The 14,021-nt window shown below is 41.2% G+C and overlaps 1 pseudogene; it reads right to left on the reverse strand.

Annotated features, from left to right (window-relative positions):
* LOC111549488 overlaps positions 1 to 13,738 on the reverse strand; it is an 89,023-nt pseudogene extending 75,285 nt beyond the window's left edge.
* Between the last annotated feature and the right edge of the window lie 283 nt (positions 13,739 to 14,021).

A 14,021-nucleotide genomic window follows, 5' to 3' on the forward strand; every position in this document is an offset into this window, starting at 1 on the left:
TGTTGGTTGAAAATTACTCAAATATTCCCTTTTCTATTCAGTTTTATGTGAATCAGGATGTAATAAAGTCAAGGGCAATATTAAAAATATCTAACAGCTGGCACTGAATAGGCACTCACTAATCAGGATGAATGCTTTAAGTGTGTAATACTGGTGTGATTTGCTGAATATTAATTGTGGAAACTATGTAGTTGCTAGATATTATTAAATGATATATATATATATATATAAATGCTTTATGAACTAAAGACTTATACAAATACTAGGCACTACTGCTATTAGCTCTATTTGGCCACATAGAAATAAAATTTAAAAATCCCTTCTTTTTTCTATATAATATTGATCTGGTTGCCATAATACAATCTATGAACCAGTAGATGAAATAAGTCAATTAATTACAAAAATTTCCTTTGACTTTCTTGAAAAATGCTCTGCCTTTCAGTGCAACCTGAAATCAGAGGGTTAAGCTGCTTCAAAGAATGTTACCTGTTATTTGACCTATGACCTTAATTTTATTTTAGAAAAGTTTGAGGGTAACTTTATAGTTCTTCAGTTGTAGAAAAACATTCCAGTAGGTGGAGCTCTTTCTCAATGTTTGTTCAGTTTTTACCATGGTAGGGACTCATTTCTTGTTCACCTTTCTTTTCTTCAATGGCTTAGTCATAACAACACAGATACTTACAGCAGCATCTGAAATTAGCATCAAATATAGGCTATATATTTCTCTAAAATAGTTTTTTCCCCAAGTTGTTTAATGGAACAGCCATGGTTAATTTCCTTTTGAGACCTGATCAAACACCATAGGATTTTTTTCCCCTCCCTTTGATTATCTGCATCAAAGATCCAAAAATACCTACCTTTTACTATGAAGCTATGTCTAGGTCCAAGATCAAATAGTGCATGTTTTTATTCTCAATTCTAGTCATGCATACTAATGACTAGCTCTTGTATGGTCTGTGTTGCTATACACCTCCTACATGTTAACAATTTTATGTGTGGGGCTTAGAAGCTGCAAGTGTATATGATAATAAATATGAGCATAGCAAGAGGGTTCATTCTAGTCTGGGTAATTCATTTAGTACCATCTCTATAGGCCTGTCTACCAATCTGGAATTATACATAGGTAACATAATTAAAAGGAAGATGTGTCTAGAGATGGTCACTTTAGAGGCAATACACAGAACTGTAAAATCGACTTCTGTGAAATAATGAGCAATTCCAGAACTTAACAGGGCTTAAGTTTTTGTAAAGGCTAGTGATGTCTTTAGGAAACATCATCTCTGGTTTACTTTGGAGTATAGTTTTTTTTAAAACTAATTTATTAGTAAACATTAAAAAAACTTCAAATCCTACAAACGGAAATCTAGGAAAGTTATTACATTGTTCCTTCAGTGAAACTTCAGTTTTGTACAGAAATAAAAAATAATTATAGCTGAAGTGTCCAGCAGCTGTGCTCACAAGTGTGAAAGCAGAAAAAAATACATTCCTTTCTCACTTGTTCTGTTCTATTTCTTCCCTTTGCTGCTGTTTGGCTTATGGGCAATACAGAAAGCACATCTAAAGAATGGAGTATTTTTCTATGATTAGCTTTGAGGCATCCAAGTGGACAGTAGTAATGCAATATGAGGCTGCAGTGGACCAGACGTGTTAGACAGTCTGCTAATGCCAAAGAGATGTCTAAAGAAATGAGAGAATGGTGAAGGGTAGCTGTTGTTATAGCTTACTGAAATGTCTCAGTATGAGGCAGGAAGACTGGAGACTGCCCAGATAATTGTGTGGCTGCTGTCCTTTCATCATGCTTCAAGTCTAATAGTAGGAAATGCAAGTAAACTTAATTCAAAAGATGCTAAAGATGCAATAAACAATGTTAGGAGCAGGGCAAAGGAATTTGAATAAATATGAATTTTGTTTTCATAGAGGAGACATACAAATTGGATCATTATAATTGAAAAATATTGTAATAAGTGTTATAATAAAGATGTATATGAAGAAACCATTGGTTTCTTCATACACTGTTCTCTATTAATAAGCATCTTTAATAAGCATCTACTATTGTCCAGTCAATATGATAGGGACTTTTGTCCAATATTTTAAAAATAAATTAATTTAATCACCACAACTTACTATTACCCATTGTTTACAGACGAGGTTTGGAGCAGTTAGGAAAGTAATGGCCCATTTATCATGTCTTGTTATGTATAATGTTCTTTTCCAGTGTCACTTTCTGGGCCCTAGGGAGTCAGGAGCTTGAGTTAATATACTCAAGATATGGTAGAACCTACCCAAAGTTTTGAGGTCTCTAATATCAGTGGAATTATTTAATGTAAAATTGTCTTTTTCCTTTAGTGAATTTATCAGAAGACCCTCAATAAACATATCAGAAGATCTTTTCCTTTTGGATGTTACAAGAATGTCATTGTATTGCTGTGGCAGGGAGAGATGAAAAAATTCATCAGGAATAAATGTCCTCTCCTTTTCTGCTTAGCCTGAAACTACTGCTTCCAGGGACAATCCAGCCTGTGGGAGCTCCCAGCTGAGGGGACTGCCTGCTGATTTATTGGCACTTGTTCTCAGCGACAGCAGCTCAGAGGCGAGTGGGGGCGGCACTCTGTGATCACAGCTCCTTTTGGAAACCTCTGTGGACTCTAATAACAACTACTCCTCATTGTTTCCCATCGCCTTCAATGGTATATTGGTGTCTTGGTGAGCAGCCTTCATATTTCAGCACCACAGTGGAGGACAGCTCACAGCGCTTTCCCTGTTGAGTTCTTCAAGGGCGGGTCTAATAAGGAAAATGGGTTCACCAGGAAAGTGACCCTGGAAACTAATCTACTCTGAGGTTTCCTTCTAGCTGTTTTGAATCTCTGAGGCAGGATATAGTTCTTCAGACTTACTTTGCTCAGATTTAGCTCATATGCTCCTTTTGGGTTATTATAAAGTGCCTATATTTTCCTCTAGGCAATGTCTGAACTCAAATTCCTCTTCATATGCCTCCTCCACACATCATGAAACCTGGGATCAGCTTTGGAAATCTCATATTTTTTCAAACTGGGCGCATAGAACTTAGCTTCCTTAGGGTCCCGGGTTGGGTAAATATAACTGGTCACTTTTTGTTTCTTGGTGTGTGACTTTTAAGGTGTTTGCTCTCACTGATTTGCAGAACAAGAATAGAAACTGGCTTTCTTCTGGCACAGCTCTGGTTTGTCCTTCTGTCTCTTCTCTCCACCCAACCCCCATCAGTTTAGAGATTAGAAAGAGATGGCATTTTCTTAGGGATTAATCTGAAGCATCCTTGTTAATCCCGCCTCCCCTTCCTTCTTGTGGAAGACCTCCCTTTTTATCTGAATTTCTAGCTGGGGAAATTAATTTTCATGTTATTTTCTTACATAGCATTTGCTAGAGACAACTTAGTAAACATCATGTGACTAGTTCATGAATTTAACCCTTTTTATGCCAAGAATGATTTAACTCTATAACCATCACAGGTTACGCAAAATCCACAAAGTGACAATTGGCAGTTCCACACGGTGTTAGCTGTAGATATTTATATAATTACACATTGTAAATCTCAAATGAATGAGGAGCTGTGTGTTGTGTTGCAAAAGAATAGAATTTTCCCTTAGGCAATTCTATTCAACTTCTATAGACCATTAAAGCTGGAGACTCTTGATGGGGTGGAGGGGGCATCCTTGCAAACACAGTCTCTCAGAGAGCATGATGAGCTCCAGGCTCTGTGGGCTTCAGAACTTGCTTTCCAAACTTTGGTTTTCAATTAATATCCAAATAAAAGAGGCATGTGCATCTGTCTAAGGCAGAAAATAGATCATGGGAGATTAGGGGTTGTTTACTAAAGTCTTGTTTGTTTGAGAAAAGGTGACCTCAGTGGGTTCAACTATATTCACACATTTGGCCAGTCTTAGAGTAAACTTCCCTTTTTGGTAAAATAGAATTAGTGCTCCCAGGAAACTTCAAGACAGAGCCCAATACATATCTGTCTTCTGATAATACCAGTTTTACGAGCCACTTATTTTATTAGAAATTAGTGCAAATTTTGGATTCTGCTGCATAGTATATCCTGGATTGTTTTAAAATGAGAATAGTGTTTAAGTTATGTGCCTAGGACAATTGACACTTTACATGCCATGTTTATCTTGGAATTTTGCATAAACTTTGACATATTAGGGGCACACAAACACAGTTTGAGAGTGCAATCCTGGGTGAATCCTGGGTTGCATCCCTTGGTCTAAGCCACTGGGGGTTATTACCCAACTTGCACTGGTACTGTGAGCCGCCCAACTCACCTCCTTACCCCCTACATGGACCATGTGAAGGTAGCACTTGTATGGTTCCTGAGCTTAGTTTTAAATCATTTTCTCTGACCCATCTCCAACTTGACATATTGATTGGCTCTCATTCCTGTTGGCTTTTGTTGAGTTATGTGTATTCCTAGTTAGCTTCTTGCTTCTATCTCCCCTCCTGTGGTTACAATTGATTCCCAAGATTGGTCTTTTTATCTCTTGCCTTTCAGTCTTTCCTTTGCTTACCATTCTTCAGCCACCTGGGTGGTCCATCCTTGCCTCCAGGATGTTCTCTTTCAGCAGAGTTCACTCCCAGTAGATTCCCCTCCAGATTGCCTAATGCCCCATGAAGAGGGTTAAGGGTGGGTCCTCCTCTGTCAACAAGGAGGTAGACACGGAGGCAAGAATTATTGTATAATTGAGTAATGCTTTTTAGCCACAGTTTCTTTCAATATGTCCTGGAGCATTGAACTAGACTAACTTTTCATCATTTTTCCAATTAGAATACTGTTCTCAACCAAACATTAGTCTGCAATAGTTTTAAATTACCATGCATGATTCGCAATGATTTAATATTCACAAAATTCCTGCCATCTTAATATACTCTGGAATGGGAGGTTGATAGGGAAGTCATTTCATGAGTGGAGAAGAGCAATTTAAAATTGTTAGAACATTTCACGTATCTTAGCTCTTGGTTGGAATGGTTTGGTGCCTGCTTAATATAGAAGAATCTGAAATTGCTGGGCAATGAAATTTCAATCAGGGGCTCTGTATCTGAGGGAAACTCTCCAACAAATAGACCGTGAGCTTTCACATCACTCTATTCCTTTGGGAAATCTTTTTTCTTTGTGGGGGTGGGTAGTGTATTTTGTGCATATTTCCAGCCAACATTTAACTAGACCTACAGTTGCAACAAACTCCACAGGGATCTATTCTCTCAATTTCATACCTGAGTCTCTCAGTGTTTTCAGGTCTTCAAGAAACAGAAAAGCGTACAATCTACAACAGTTTCAATACAAACAAACTTCATTTCCCAAACTGTGGAATAATTACTTATTACTCTGACAATCCGAGCCTTTCTTGTAGTATGTTGGGTATCAGCAGCACAGAGTTGTTTACATGGCACCTGGGAATCTAAGTGTGGGTGAGTAGGTGAGGTTTTCTTTGGCTTGCTTATGTCTAAACACTTTGATCTTAGTGTTATTTTAAGTTTAACTCCATGGAGTTTAAGATTTCCACTGAGCTTGATACTGAGCAAAAGGTAGAGTCTCATGGATTTCAAAACTAGAGGGCTTGTTTCTCTGTGGGCTCTGAGACGTGAATCCCTGACTTAAAGTTGTTTCATTGGCAGTTAATCTCCATCTGGCATGTTAGGACATAGCCAGACACCTGGTAGAGGTATTCCTACCTTTGGTAAAATTGCAAAATAGATGACGGTGCTAGCAAAAGAAACTATCACCAGAGTGAACAGGCAACCTACAGAATGGGAGAAAATTTTTGCAATTTACCTATCTGACAAAGGTCTAATATCCAGAATTTACAAGGAGCTTAAACATATTTACACGAAAAAAGCAAACCACCGCATCAAAAAGTAGGCAAAGGACATGAACAGACACTTCTAAAAAGAAGACATTTACATGGCCAACAAATGTATGAAAAAAAGCTCTGCATCATTGATCATCAGAGAAATGCAAATCAAAACCACATTGAGATACCATCTCATGCCAGTCAGAATGGCGATGATGAAAAAGTCAAGAAACAATAGATGCTGGAGAAGATGTGGAGAAATAGGAACACTTTTACACTGTTGGTGGGAATGTAAATTAGTTCTACCATTGTGGAAGACAGTGTGGCAATTCCTCAAGGATCTATAACCAGAAATGCCATTTGACCCAGCAATCTCATTACTGGATATATACCCAAAGGAATATAAACCATTCTGCTATAAAGACACATGCACACGTATGTTTATTGCAGCACTATTTACAATAGCAAAGACTTGGAACCAACCCAAATGCCCATCAGAGACAGAATGGATAAAGAAAATGTGGTACATATACACCATGTAATACTATGCAGCCATAAAAAGGAATGAGATTATGTCCTTTGCAGGAACATGGATGAAGCTGGAAGCCATCATCATCAGCAAAGTAACACAGGAACAGAAAACCAAACACCACATATTCTCACTCATAAGTGATAGTTGAACAATGAAAACACATGGACATAGAGAGGGGAACAACACATACCAGGGCCTGTTGGGGGGTGGGGGGGTGAGGGGAGGGAACTTAAAGGATGGGTCAATAGGTGCAGTAAGCCATCATGGCACACGTATACCTATGTAGCAAACCTGCACATGTATCCCATTTTTTTCCTTCTCATTTTGCTTACTCTTCATTATTTATTTTTTCTTTTTTTATTGAGACAGAGTCTCGCTCTGTTGCCCAGGCTGGAGTGCAATGGTGTGATCTTGGCTCACTGCAACCTCCGCCTCCAGGGTTCAAGTGATTCTCCTGCCTCAGCCTCCTGAGTAGTCGGGATTACAGGTGTGTGCCACTAGGCCCAGCTAATTTTTGTAGTTTTAGTACAGATGAGATTTCACTATATTGGCCAGGCTGGTCTCGAACTCCTAACCTCAAGTGATCCACCCACCTCAGCCTCCCAAAGTGCTGAGATTACAGGTATGAGCCACTGCACTTGGTCCCTCTTCATTCTTGATGATCCCTTTAACTATTCCTAGTACTCCAAAATAGCCTTCTCATTTTCCAAATACAACCTTTCTATCTTCTCTGCCTTAGGAACAATCATCTCAGTCTTTTCTACCTTTGCTTCTGGGGCTCTGATTCCTCTTAATGTATTGATAAGTGCTTATGAATTAAGCTACAGCCTGTCTCAGCCCACACATTTATTTATTTATATGTATTTTAGAGGTGGATCTCACTCTGTCACCCAGGCTGAATGCAGTGCCTATGCACAGGACTGATCATTGCGCACTATGGCCTCAAATGCCTAGGCTCAAGCAATCTTCCTGCCTCAGCCTCTTGAGTAGCTGGGACTATAGGCATGCATCACCATGCCTGGCTGATTTTTAAATTTTTTATGTGGAGGCAGTGTCTCATTATGTTGCCCAGGCTGGTCTCGAACTCCTGGCCTTAGGTGATCTGCCTGCCTTGACCTTCCAAAGTGTTGGAATTATAGGCGTGAGCCACCGTGTCCAGCCCTACATGTTTTTTCTTTATTAGAAAACTTTGTAGACAAGGAGTTAGTGCCTACCAGTGACTCTCAGCCTAGAAGTGGACTGTCCAGTTGCACAGTAAAGAGCAGGTGATCTTTTCCTGTGTCTTTGAGGAAGAGTTTTGCCCCCATTTATCCTTCACTGTTGACGTCAAATAAGGCCAACAGGAACCACTAGTATTTCTCCTATGTTTACTGAAGGACAAATCTCAGAGTATATTTTGTTTGTAAAAAATGCCATTCTAGGACAGCACACATTGTTTATTAACTTGTTTTAAAGGCAATTTAAGAAAGCTCAAGTCTGATTAAATGATACAGAAATGATGTTTCTGGAGAAAAGATCTCAGTTCATTAATTTTTAAAATCTTTGCCCCCTCCATCTTTTAAGCTGTGATGCTTTTTATTATTCTATTATTTATTTATTTTTCCAAAAAGATGTTTTGAAGCCTCTGAATTTTCCTCTTGGGTATGTTTTACTGCTATTACAGTCCCTTGTCGCTATTATTCAAATGTTCAGCATTTAGAAGTACTAAGTGTCTTTCCTGAGATTGTAACTTTTATTCCCGATTATCTGATAAACACAAATAAAATATTTATCATGTAATTGTGATTAAAATATGTAAACCCTCAACTATGTTTATAGCAAAGCAATTCGTCCTGAAAAATAAAATAATCTTTTATTTTTGTAACCATTACTGGACAATTGTGAAGTGTTTTATCTTTTGACACACACACACACACACACACTCACATGTATATACACTTTTTTTAGTGATTTCTCATTAAATTCTAGGAAACTATGTCAAGATCTCCCCATTTTAGTGTTGAAGAAGTTTTCAAGTTACTTAAGGCAAAGTAGCATGCTTGGGTGTCACTGTGAATGAGGAAGGGTGTTTTTAGAACACACAGTCCTGATTACACCTTCTGCCAAGTTACACGCAGAAACTGTCTCCAGTGTTCCTAGAAATGCACTTGCTTGGGCACAAGCCTTGGCTATGGTTGAAGTGAAGTGGGATGTTGGTTTGTCTTGTTTAGGTTAAAATGCATTCTGTCAATGAAAAATAATTTAGGGACACATTTGTTCAGATTAGTTACAATACATTTATCTGGTGTTTGAGAAACTACTCTGGGAGATTGAGGAGACTTAGAAGTTCAGAGGATCAGAGACTGTGATCCAGGAGCCACATTGGCTTTACATGGGAGAAGTAGGCTTCTGGGGGCTCTTGGAGGAAATAAGAGCAAATACATGCACATTTAGGCGATGCTGTGGGGAAAACCAAGGAGAGGAGTGGATGTTGAAAAGAAGGCAGATAAGTGAAAGGGAGAGGCACCTTTGCTTGAAAGACGGGAAGAGAAGTGGAGCCGTGGAAGTGGAGGAGGTGGATGAGGCTTTGAGGCACAGGTAGAAGCCCACTTATGAGCACTGTGCTAAGTATTGAACATTGACACCATTAGATCCTTACAGCAACCCCATGAGGTGGGTGCGATCCCCCCAGTTTACTTGTGGGGGAACTGGGACACAAAGAGAGGTTAACAACTGTTGAGGTCCCACAGCTGGGATGCTTCAGTGTTAAAATTCTGACCTAGGTTTTAAAGGCCCTGTTCTTTAGCTCATGATTTTATCCATGATCTTGCTGATTCTTGAGATGAAGTCTCCTGGAGAGATTTTCTTTCTTTGGTCACTTTGCTGACCTTTTCTCTTGCCTGTTTATTACTAGATGGTCACACATGGAGACCAGGTCTCCCCACCTATAGACTGTTCCTGGAGCACTTTCCTGGTTTTTTTCCATCGTGATTCTGGTTTCAGCCTACTTGGCCATTGTTACTTCTCATTTGTATTCCAGGGAGAGAAGTCACCTGGCTGTTGGCGCTCCCCAATTGGCAGAGCCACTTAGTGGCTTCTGAAAAGAGAGAGCCTCAGGAATTTCAGTCATTCTTTCAGAGACGCAGGGAAGGTGGAGTGAGGGGCATGTGTCGTCTCGTGACTAGCTGTGACTTTCCCCGCAGCTGCTTTCCCGGGCCACTGCTGCTTCCTGCATCAAGCTGGGGCCCTGCAAACCAGCTTGCACCTGCACCTCTTGAGAGGAGGAAGCCGTTGATGAGGAGGGGCAGCCAAGGTCGGCTCAGGCAGCCAGGGTGGGCTCAGCCAGCCTGGCTCCAGATCCACCAGGCTGTAGGCAGCTGTGGGTTCTCCACTGTCATGGCATCTTGCCATTCAAGCTCCCTGAGAGAGGAAAGGATGGAGAGAGAACCGATGTGCTAATCAATTTTGGTCTTGTCACTTCTGTTTGGGATACTGTTTGGGAGAAGGCCACTAGTGCATGACCGTGTTTAGAGCTGTACATGTTTTCCCAGGTGGGATAGTTTCAACTTCACTACGGGCTTCTGCTCTCTCCAAGTGCTAACTGTGTAGGCTCTAGTCTTTGTGGACTTAGAACTCTTTAGGGTAGGGACTGAGACTTGTTCCTATACCCACAGTGTCATATTCAGGCACATATAGGAGTCAGGGAGAATAATAAAAGTTTGTTGAATGAATGAATTTTTTGAATGAATGAATGACAAACACCATCCATTGGAATTTATTTTATTATATATATATTTTTTTGAGGTAGAGTCTTCCTCTGTCTCCCAGGCTGGAGTGCAGTGGCACAGTCTCTCACTGCAACCTCCTGCTCCCAGTTCAAGCGATTCTTCTGCCTCAGCCTCTTGAGTAGCTGGGACTATAGGCATGTGCCACCATGCCTGGCTAATTGTTTTTTTGTATTTTTAGTAGAGATGGGGTTTCACTATGTTGGCCAGGTTGGTCTTGAACTCGTGACCTAAGTGATTGTCCCATCTCAGCCTCCCCAAACGTTGGGATTAAAGGTGTGAGCCACTGCGCACGGCCCATTCATTGGAATTTATTAAGAAGTGTTCTTGAAAGAAAACAAAACAAAACTGGTAAGGGAATAGTGGGGAAGTTGGACAGGAAAGGGAAAGAAGCCAATAAATTGTACAAAAGCAAGCAAAGTCTCCCAGAAGCTAACTTTGGTTCAATCCCACAGAAGAGCTTTTGAGATAGCAGCAATCACACTTCAGTGTTGTCCAGAACAGGCACGAGGTCGCTGAGGTATTTATACCCAGTACAATCCAGCATTAAGAGGTGCTCCCAGGGGCATCAATTCTCATGCTCTCCAGCTTTGGGTATGTGATGGCAGGGTTGTTCCTGCAGCCTGCATGCAACCTGCTGATAAAGAGACAGGTGTTGGCTGTGGGGAGTGAAAGTGCACTAGAATTTGGTGTATACAGATGTCTTGATACTTAAAGAATGGTCCATGGGTTATCAGCATTAGCACAACTTGAGGATGCATTAGAAATTCAGAGCCTCAAGCCCCATCCTGGAGTTACAAAATCCTAATATATAATATAACAGGATTCCCCCAGGTGAGTTTTTAAAGCACAATAAAGTTTGAGAAGTGCTGTGGTGAAGGGAGCCAGGAGATTGTGTGGTGTGCTGACATCTGTTACAGGGCAAGGCCTCATTAATAATTCTCCAAACTTGGAGAAACTCCTTACCAACTTATTTCTATGGGGAAAAGTATGCACAACATGTGGCTCCTCCCAGGGGTACTAGCAGTAGAAGAGGAATTGATGCCTTAAGAACAAACAAATGAACAACAGTAACACAATTCTCATCCTTGAAAATTGCAGTCACCAGGACATCAGTATTTGGATATTTAAGAAACAGATTACTAAATATAGTAAGCTTTCCTTAGGCCATAAGCTCCTTATATAGGCTAACCTGTTCAATTCTCATAATAGCCTTGAAGTGGTACTTTTATAATCACTACTTCCATTTTACAGATGAGAAAGTAAAATACAGAGAAGTAATTTGTTCTAGTCCCTCAGTATGTGGTGGATCTCAGAATCAACTTCAAGTCTCCTGGCTCTAAGTGATTCTTGGCCTGTATTCTGTAATTGCCTCTTGGAGGAGGGTGGGAGCTGATTGGGACTGCTCCTAGAATTCTTAGATCACATACACTAGCTACCTTGACTGCCTATGAACAAAGTCAGTCTGGCACTTTACTACCTCCCCTTTAAATGGCTTAATTTCAGAAGGTATTGCTTCTTCTTCAAATATTCTTAAGTTTTCTGAGATAGAAAATTATTCAAGCCTAAGGCGGCACTAATGCATTTGCTGCTGGAAATTCTTTGCACTGAGCCTGGAGGTCAGGTTCACGGTTCATCTGATCAGATGCTTGCAGGGGCTGATGTGTGCAGAAACGGCAGGGATCCAAGCCTTGGAGGCTCCCGGGGGAAGCTTTCCATGGGGATGGGCAAGTGCTTGCAGAGGGGAGGGCTCCCTTACTCTCACTCCTCTCGCCAGAACTCAAACATAGCTCCCTCACCCTGGCCCCCAGAGGCATAGAATGCTGACGATGTTCTTTGAAACAGTCAGGGAAAAGGCTCCCCGAATGTGTAGCATGAGCATTTTCTGCATGGCCAAACTGGCTCGCAGCCGGCCTGTGTGCTGGGAGCCTAACATAGGAAATAAAAGTGAGGGGAGTGAAGCACCTGATCCTGCTGCACATGCTGAAGGGGACCATGGGGGAGCCTTTTCTGTCACCTTGGTTTAATTAAGGGTGGATGGAGGAGGCCTTTCTTCAAGAAAATGCCAGGAGTGTCTAAGGGATTTTTGAAGTAGGCAGCTCATTTGCAGCATAAGGAAGAATGATTTCATTCCACTGAGTAAACAGGCAGGGAGATGAAGAGCAGTGGTGACTTTTAATTTCACTTTAAGGAGATTATGGAAAGCAATATGGTAATGATCCCTGAGAGGCAGCAGCATGCCAGTGGACTCATTCTTAATGTCAGGGACTTTGCTTATATATAAATCTTATTATTTGTCTCTCTTCAACCACCAGTGGGTTGTGCAATCTGGATCCCATTACATTGCCTCAGTTCTTCTGTGGGAAAGATGGAATTATTTCAGTCCTCTGATGATTCATGGGGCTCATCTGGAAAGAAAATAGAGGGGCTTCCTTCACTAACATTTCCTGAATGCTTGCAAGGCTGGTAGGACATGGTCTTTGCTCTTGAGCCACTCCCAGCCCAGACTTGCCCACCTGTTTGACTTTGGAGACAGAGGGAGTGTTAACTTTAGTTAGTATTTTCTTTTGATTAGGGTTTTGCTGCTTGGCTAAAAGGTACACACTGTTGGTGGAAATCTCTGCTTTCTTTTTTGACTGTGCTGCCCTGGGTTCATCTTTCTCAGATTGTGTGAAAACCCTGGTGATGCATCTTTGAATGGGGAGGAGAGGTTCTGCTGTCCACTTATCTTTCTGTCCATCTGATAACTCTCCATTGTTTTCTCAAGTCTCCTCCAGAGGGGAGGCAAAGAATAAGTGCCTTGATTTTATAGCTTTTTCTTTCCTAAGGGCCTGCCTGGGAAGGGTATTGCTTCTTGTTTCCCTCAATTTCTAGGCTACTTGAAGGAATATCATGCAATGAATTTATGTAAACCTGGGCAGCTGGCTCTGCAGGCACTTTCTCATAATGAATTATCCCCCACTCCTGAATTCAGTATGAGAGTGAATGGGCCTGTCATACAGACTCCTGAGGCCTTTCAGTTGTGGCCTCTCTGTCTCTTATTTCCTGTATCACTCAAAGTCCAACCAGGAAAACAGAAATTACTCTAAGACAACATGAATTTAATGCAAGGAACTATTTATGATGGGAAGAGCTGGGTAGTCACGTAGAGGACAGTAGGTACTCTGGAGATTAGAAACAGTGAGAGGTTGCTATACTATCCCTGTCTGCAGGGACAAAGAAAGAAGGAGGTGTTACTGGAGCCTATGGGTTGGGGTCATCCATAGTTGTCTGTTCAGTGGGAGCTGGAGTAGAGAAGGCATAGCTTCTGCTGGAGATTCTACCCAAGACAGTGGCGGAAATACTCTGGCTTCTCCTTTCCTCCCTCCAGTCTCATTAGTGCTCCTGCTGGCCAAATCCAACTGGAAGCCAGCTGAGGAGGGAACATGGGAATGAGCTTGCAAGAGTTAGTCCCTCTGCATTACAGAGTTAGGGGGAAGGCTGGGAAGAATTTAAGAACAAGATGTCTAGGGCATAGCACCAGGAGCCTCACCTGTAGCCTCTTCCCAAAGTCCTGAAGCAGTTCCAGCACTCTGATGATGTGCACACTTCCTCGTGTGTGTTTGCAAACCCGACATAAATGGTGGTATGAGATCTTGGTTGCTTGTTTGGAGAAGTTCAGGGATTGACACCTTTCTTGGTCGCCTTTCATGACCTTCATGTTCTAGTTCCTATTTATTCTTGTTTTTCATACCACCTTCTCATCTTCGTACTAACTAGCTCAGATCTGATCTGCTAATCTGCACAAGGTTTAATTTCATCCCAACTAATTTGGCCCCTATTTCTCTTTGCATTTCCTTATCCCCTCCTTGGTCATTAGGAATAATTTTCTTTGATAAGGTAATTGAGATGCTGGGCATA

This window comes from Piliocolobus tephrosceles, chromosome 6 (assembly GCF_002776525.5).
Source record: "Piliocolobus tephrosceles isolate RC106 chromosome 6, ASM277652v3, whole genome shotgun sequence".
In the NCBI taxonomy this organism is placed as follows: domain Eukaryota; kingdom Metazoa; phylum Chordata; class Mammalia; order Primates; family Cercopithecidae; genus Piliocolobus; species Piliocolobus tephrosceles.